Here is an 8,502-nt window from a genome sequence, read left to right on the forward strand (position 1 = left end):
AAGATGGCTCTAAGATTGACCTGGTACGTCACAATCCAACAAGAGTAGTCCCTGTCCAACTCAAGGATTCTAAATCTCATAGCATAACTCTGATGAGTCTGAATAAGAAGCAAATATCCACCATATTCCAAGTTTTGTCAAATTCAAATTTAAATTTGAGAGAAGCTCAATCCTAATTTTTTCGTGATAATTTTGATATAACAAAATAACATTACAAAATGTCATCATGGTTCACATCAAAAGTGAGTTGTTGCCATAATAATATCAAAAAGTCTAGCAACATAGAAAATATTCACAAAATTAAATATAAATGTGAGATAAAAAGGTGAACCAACATTCGTGACTGAATTTGTAAAATATAGTATATATAGTATAAAATATAATATAATATAGACTAGAAGTGGTGGAGGCCCACACTATATTTTTAGCAAATGAATGAAAATAATTTAGAGATTTTTAAGATTCATCAATTCTTCCATATTATGTAAAATTACAAGCACAATATCCGTGCCATGCACAAATTAAAATAAATAATTAAAATTTGTTTTTCATAGTAAACAATAACGAACTTTTTTTTATAATATAAAAGAAAAAAATGATACTGCAACATTAATTAGTTCTATACAAAAAATATATTTATGAGAAAATATAAATATATTTTGTGTCGATGAATTTCGTAATTTTAGTTTGTTAATTATGTGATGAAAGATGTAAATGAAGAAGCCACAAAGCCATTGAACTAACTCAGCTCAGACTGTAACTCTGTAAGACACTATTTCATGAACCACAACACAACCCAATTTTCTGAAACTTCTATTTATAATAAATTCACAATTCTCGAACTATGATTCATATTCAGTTTTCTTAGACTGGTTTATACTCAATTTCACCATCTTGATCATAGAAATTTATAAACAAAAAAACAAACTATAAACTAAAACAAGCATGAATGCAGACTCAATTAGATTCAATTATATAGCTCCACATGAGAAGGCATCACTTTTACCAGGTTCCAACCCTTGGTACCTTTGCAAAGGGACAAACTTGAACCCTAAAAACTTGAACACGGTTTCAGATCAAAATCACATGTTTTTTTAAGAAAATAATGTCAACACAGTTTTTGTTCTTCATGATTTCTCTCTATTTGTCTTCTTCTTCTTTTTTTTTTTTTTTTTTTTTCATAATTGTTATTTAACAGCTCTGAACACAATTGCAGGTTTCAAGGTAACCCAACACCTTAATTCTCTTGACTTGTTGAGGAAATTCATTTTATTCTGGGAGAACTAGTGAAGCAGCATGGACTTGTAAGATCTTTCTCGTCTTTTTGACTTATTCACTTCAAGTAAGTCACAAAAGAAGAAGAAAGCTATGTCTATCTCCCACCCAGACGAAAATGATTACTAGCAATGACTGTTGCAAACAGCAGATTGACTTCTGTGAGTTTATGACAACTTTTGTTTTATATTTTTGATTCCTTTACAAGCATTTAAAACCATTCCACCCTACAGCATCATAGGATTTTCCCTCGAGGGGAACGAATTATGGGTCTTCTTTCTTCTACAAAAAAACAATTTGCTCTGAAATCCTGACAAGTCTCACCAAAAGAGATTTCAAAGCGTGAATTGACATTTAAATTTTTTCAAGTTGCCTATTATTATTACATTTTTTTATACATTTAAATCCTATCTTATGGATAATCCCACTTGTTAGATTGGGACTTATTAAAGCCCAAAGTCTAATTTTGTTGGGTTAGGACCTTCAAAAAAAAAATACTTTTAGAATTTGACACACAACCCAAAAAATAATTAATAATAATAATAAAAGTAATTGTCAAATATAAATTCGAATTGTGAATCGAATCATGAATCGTAAAGATTCAGTCACCTTTTCTAAATTACTTAAACAAATTATCTATACAATTAGATGCTAAATATGTCTTATAAATATGAAATATTTAAATTTAAATCAATGAAAATGTTGTTTTGAATTATGATCACATGGGCTAATAATAGGTAAGAAGCTATGAAGCATGGACACTCCAAAATTAGTGCCGCAACAGTGTCTGACACGAGGACATGCTGGGGACACGTATAGGACACGCCATCTGTAATTTAATGATTTTTTTGTAAGGGACACGGCGGGGACACAGGTGTCCATATAGGAACATGGCATGGGACACGGCGAGGCTAATTCCCCCCTTCCCTTTTGCCTCTCTTATTCAGTGCTTTTGTGAAGAATATTGCTGGATGTTGAATGTTTTTCCCTTCGCATCTTAGTTCTTGTTATCGTTTATTATGATTTTTTTGTGAATGGATGAGCTATTAATTTGTTTAAATGTAGTGGTTATGATAAGCCGAGCTTATTCGAACTCGAGCTCGGCTCGTTTAGTAAACGAGTCTAATATTCGAGCTCAAGCTCGGTCCGTTTAAATGAGTCGAGTTTGTTCATAAACAGCTCGATTCATTTGCAGCCCTACATACAACAATGTCAAAAGCTTCAAGTCATGTCTCTTATAGCCAATAGACTTGTTAGTCGAATATCAGTTGAGCTGATCACCTTACCTTTCCTTTCCTTTGTATTCTTTTCCTCGAAGGTAACAATTTGCAGGTACCCTACCACCTTCTTTTGGTAATTTGTCAGACTTAGAACGGTTTGCTTTAGATTGAAACCATGTTTATGGAAAAATTCCTAATTAGTTGGGACATCTTAAGAAGTTGAAACAAATTTATTTATTTGAAAACTATTTCACTGGGCTGATTCCACCAACAATATTCAACATCTCCACTCCACAACATATTTTTTTTATCAAATTGACACAACAGAACACACAGAGAACTAGATATCGTTCTAATAGACGAAAAGGGTTTTCGAATCCACTAAAAAAAAAAAAAAAGAACTTTGAATCCACAAGAAAGAGAAAATATCTTAATTATATTGAATAAATGTGACGATCGAGTCTTTTTTTTTTCTTTCTTTTCTTTTCTTCTCTCCGTTCCCCTTTTGCTCTCATTAGGTTTGAAACATCCGGAAGTAGTTCTCAAAATAAAGTTCTTGTTCTTGTTTTCGTTCGGGTTGAATTTCACTTGTTCCAAAGGGTGCACGGTTGAATCCAGAGTGCCCGGGGGTTGAATCTAAAATTCTGGACTGCTGGGCCAGGGCCGCACGTGTGGGGAGTAGAGGAGGCCGGGCAGTGCATACTGAAATAAATGCACATGCGTGAGGGAGGTGCGGGGATGTGTTGCACGTGCGGGAGGGAGAGCCACACGTGTGGGAGGCACTCGCCGCACGTGCGGGAGTGGGCTCCATACGTATGGGAAAGACCCAGATCCGATGCTCTGTTTATTTCCCCTCTTTTTGGCTGTGTATATCACTTTTGATATACCTCTCTCTCTCTAAAAATACATCTCTCTTACTTCTCTCTACATTTCTCACCAAAAACCCCACAAGATCTTTGATTTCTCTACACCCAAACACATTTTGATCCAAGATCCTTCACCAAAGTGGAAAAATACCTCTAGAACTACGTTGTGTTCGGTGGAGATCTCCTTTCAACACCATCAAAGCGAGGGTTTCATCTCCATTTCTTCATGAAACCTTGAGGTAGGGACTTCTTGAGTTATATATATATGTTTTGCAAGTATTGATAAGGGTTTTGGGTTTTGGTTTGTTGATTTTATGAAAATAAACTTTTGGCTCAACAATGTAAGATTCATCCTTTTACAAAAATGGGTTTACCTCTAATATCTCTTGCCATACTAGAAAAACTTGACTATATTATGGGAATGAGAACCCTAGGAAAAGATTTCTTGTGAGAAATGAACAAATGTTGGTTTTGGGGCAAAAACCTAGAAATTTGAGGTTTTGTGAAAAATGTTGGGAATGTGTGGATATTTTTATATCATCATGCTAAAATATATGAATGATTAGAAAAGTTTCTTGTTTTTACTTGACAATAGGATAAATTCTTTGGGAACATGGTAATTGGGTAATTTTTAGAAGGTCATTACCCACAATGAAATGTAGTTATGAAATGATTAAATTAAGAGAGTTATACAAGATGGAAATATTGTTATTTGTTGATAATCTAGTTAGACATGTGGTTATCCTTGTGAAATAATATTGAAGAGAGGAAATGGGAAAGGTGATTATTATGATGTTATTGTTTGAGATACTTGAAAATGGAGAAATGCTATGTGGCATGGTTAATTGTTGCATTACACACTCATTTAATTAATTATTATGCATTGTGAATTGAGATCGGAAACTTTACTTCGAGAAAAGTTTATATTGCAATAAGAATTTTGGAAATGTGTTGTGGGGTAAATACGTTGGTAAGTTCGGATAGGGGGTGTAGATGAGATTGATAAGTTGACCTGAGTGTCCGGGATGAAAGACCGAAAACATGCGCGGAGGAAGTACCACTTCCCTTCCGGTTAGCAACCGATAAAGTGGGGCTATTGGTAGTGCTCGTAGAGCCTACTTGCAGACACCAACCTAGGGATTACCTGTGTCATATTTATCGTCCCTATTGATTAAAATTGGAAGTTTTGGAAATTGTTGAGATTGCAAATTTTTATTGAAACATGATGATTATCAAGAAGAACATGAAATGAAATTTTCCTTAAAAGGACATTGCATGGCATTGACATTTACATTTTTACACTGAGAGTTTGCATAACTGTATATACTTTGTAAGAATTCTCTACTGGGTTTTGTGCTCACCCCTATGGGATTTTGGTGCAGGAAAGGACGTGGTGATCCCGCCAAGTTAAGCGCGTGGATGATTTGTGAAGAGTATATAACTCTATTTTGTTGTGAATTAATTGCTAGCCAAGGGCTATTTTTGTATGGGTCTGAGAGGCCACTTTTGTGTAACCGGGCTTAAGCCTTGGAAGTTGTAGCCTATATGGGCATTTATTTATTTTGAGAACTATATGCTTCACATGCTATAGATTCATGCATTTTCTTACCAATGAATGTATAATTCGCATGTGAAATTAACTTTTGTATAAACTCATTTATTAGCCACGTAAAGATGGAAGGATTATTACCATTTAATTAATGAATGTGGTTTGATGTATTATACATGTTGGGATTATTTTCGGGGCGTTACAACTTGGTATCAGAGCTACCAGGTTCGAATACTTGGGGCTCGCGGGAAGTGGTTGTTTTACCACAATGGGTTCATTTCGCATGATTAGAAAATGTTTTGCTTTACGTGATTAAGTGATAGCATGCTTATGTGACTATATGGGTATGAGATTGGACTTTTGGGATATTATTTGCACCTATTAGTTCCTTGAGATCTTATTAAAATGGTACTTGATCAATACTCATTCTACTAAGAATTCTTTATTTTTCATGGGACGAATCTCATCACTAAAAGATAATTCGTATGTGTTTACGTGACTAAGTGCTTATGTGGAGTGACTTAAATTATTTGCGTGATAGAATATATATGATTGTTATAGTTTAACGTGTGAGGCAAGTTGCGAGCACATTTGGAATTATGTGCTAAATTATCTATCTTGTTCCTTAATTAGGATGTTAGGAAGGGTTCGAACTCGTGGTGGTAGAGGTGAAAGGCGTGGTAAGGGTCGCTGGGGTGTGCATGAGGTATCGGTCCAAGAGGTTTCGGTGCAAGAGGAGGGGTTAGGCCAAGCTAACATGGCCGAGCAAGTGGGGCAAGCTAAGATACCGGGACAAGCGCGTCAAGCCGCAATGGGAGCCCTAGCTCGAGAAATGGTGGGGGCATTGAAGGAGTCCATGAACATACTTAGGGCAGAGACCCAAGCTAGGGAGAACGCCGTGGAGACAAGGACGAGCTTCCTTACGAGGGAGTTTTTGCGGGCCAAACCGGATGAATTCCATGGTGGCCCCAAGCCAAAGAAAGCGGATGAATGGCTCGAACAAACCGTGAAGACTTTCAAGATGCTTCACAGTGAGGATAGTGAGCTTTGAGTGACTCTTGCGAGTTACTACCTTAAGAGGGACGTGGGCCAATAGTGGAAATATGCTAAAGGCCGAATAGAATTGACAGGGGAGGCATTTGTGGTGGCCTTCCAAGACAAGTACCTACCTCCCACGGCTAGGGAGAGGTTGAGGCAGGAGTTCCAAGACCTTAAGCAACTTAACATGTCCTTGGCCGAGTTTGAAGCGGCCTTTTCTAGTTTGTCCCGATTTGCACTGGAGTTGGTAGCGACGGAAGAGCGCCGTTGCATTGAGTTCGAGAAGAAGCTTAGAACCAAGATCTTGTTCAAGGTTGTCGGGAACATGATTCGAAATTATGACCGTCTTGTGGAGGCGGCCTCACATGTGGAGATTACCGTGGAGGCCGAGGAGGAGAGACTTAGGAATTCAAGGTCTAGGGGCCAAAGGTCACAAGGGGACTATAGGCCCAACAAGAAGAGTAGAAACACCTTTTCATCCCAGTCTTAGCCGCAACAGTCTAGATCCACTTTCCCCTTGCCTAGTGCGGGCCTGGGAAAGAGTGCACCGAGTGGATTTTCATGCTTCAAGTGTGGCCAACTGGGTCACAAGGCCTTTGCATGTCCGTAGAAAGGAGGAGGATAGCAGATATTGCCACCACCACCACCACCTAACCGATCTCAGAGTCAGTCTCAGAGTAGGGGTCAGTGGCCTACCTGCTATCAGTGCGGTCAGTCAGGGCATATGAATAGAGCTTGCTCGCAGTTGGAAGGCGCATCTGGCACATTAGGGTCAAGGCAGACTCAGAGCCACCAGCAGGCTCACTCAGCTCAGACTTCACGAGTTCATCAGGGAGCCGTTTCGTCTCAGTCAGTACAACAGGCCTATGCCCTGAGAGATGAGCAGGTTGATCAAAGGCCATAGGGGCGCGTGTACGCTATTACCACGCCAGAGCCGTTGCCCCGAGCCAACATAGATTAGTTGCCAGGATCCTTAGTTGTGCCTACCATTTCATTAGCATTAATCTATGTTGCTCTCTTCTTCATCTGGAATATATATCAAGAAAGGACTCCAACAAATTTGAATTCAAGTGGATTATTTGTTGTAGTTGAGCATAAAATGATTTCATATCAGGAGCTTTCTCGGGCTACAAACAACTTTTGTTGAGCCAACTTGCTTGGTTTAGGAAGCTAAAGTTCGGTATACAAAGGAGTACTTTCTAGTGGAGAAATAATAGCGATAAAAGTTCTAAATTTGCAAGTTGAGTTTCCAAAGTTTTGATGCAGAGTGTAGTGTTTTGTGTGCAATTCGCCATAGGAACCTTGTCAAAGTCATTAGTACATGTTCCAACCCAGAATTAAGAGTTTTGGTTCTTCAATATGCCTAATGAAAGCCTTGAGAAGTGGTTGTATTCTCATAACTACTGCTTGGATCTTCTTCAGAGAGTAAGTATTAAGTTTGATGTTGCATTGGCTTTGGAATATCTCCATCACGATCAAGCAGAGCTTGTCGTTCATAGTGATTTGAAGCCTAGCAATGTTCTTGTCATGACCCAAACCAGGAACCCAAAGGTTAGATGCTGCGTCAAGTCAAAAATTGAGGTCATAACAAATTAATAATGCAACGGAGTAAAACAAAAGGGTAGCCAAATATTTAATTTAATTAAAAATATGCATTGAAACTTTTATTTATTGACAATCCCAGAGTTAGACTATATTTACAAAGTGTCTTGTATCTACCCCTCGCATTGGTCCTGCCAATTCACCTAAAACAGAGTGATAAATATTATACTGAGAGCATAAAGGTATAAAAGTCACTATGGATAACTATTTGGCTAAATAAATAATAGTTTCATATCAGAAAATCAGTTTAAATAACAGAAGAAGAAAATATATAAATAATCATGACCCCGGGACAAAACAAAACAAAGGGTCAATGGATATTTAAGTCCTCCAGACATGAGACTTGCCAGATATTTAAGTCCTCAAGCATGGGACCTTCAGAGGGCCAGATATTTAAGTCCCTAGGCGTGGGACCTTCAGAAGGTCACAAAAGTGACAATAGAACAGACAGAACAGAGGGTCAATGGACTATGACAAACAGAGGCTCACAAAGTAATTAATTATAGGGCCAATGGTTATTTAAGTCCCCCAAGGCATGAGACCGTTAGAGGGTCATTAAAGTGACAATTTAGAGGGTCAATGGTTATTTAAGTCCTCCAAGGCATGTGACTTCCATGATGATACTTATAAAATAATTGCTCAAAAACACATTTGATAAACAATTATATGCGTGGGTTTCCATTTTTAAACAAATAGGACTTATAAAATAAATAACATAGTTGAAATATTAATATAACTTATCAAAGATGATTTGCATAAAACAATTCATAAAATAATAAAACAATTTATGATTACTCTAGGTATAACATAACTCACCTTAATGTTGATTTCTATTATTTCCTTCCTATTTTTCTCCAATCTTCCGAGGCCCCTCTCCTTGCTTTCTACTTCTGCTTATTTATTATTTTCGTTGAATTTGTTGTTGCATTTGCTTGCTACTCTAACTTCCTTA

The 8,502-nt window shown here is 37.3% G+C and overlaps 1 long non-coding RNA gene across 1 annotated transcript; it reads left to right on the forward strand.

Moving 5' to 3' along the window:
- The first annotated feature begins 1,214 nt into the window (after positions 1–1,214).
- Positions 1,215–5,058, forward strand: LOC145824532 (uncharacterized). The gene is made up of 2 exons (XR_014366252.1): positions 1,215–1,436; positions 4,744–5,058. It is a non-coding gene; the product is annotated as an uncharacterized LOC145824532 (long non-coding RNA).
- Positions 5,059–8,502: the final 3,444 nt, after the last annotated feature.

Source organism: Camellia sinensis, chromosome 4, assembly GCF_055761805.1.
Source record: "Camellia sinensis isolate YWXY chromosome 4, ASM5576180v1, whole genome shotgun sequence".
Taxonomy (NCBI): Eukaryota; Viridiplantae; Streptophyta; class Magnoliopsida; order Ericales; family Theaceae; genus Camellia; species Camellia sinensis.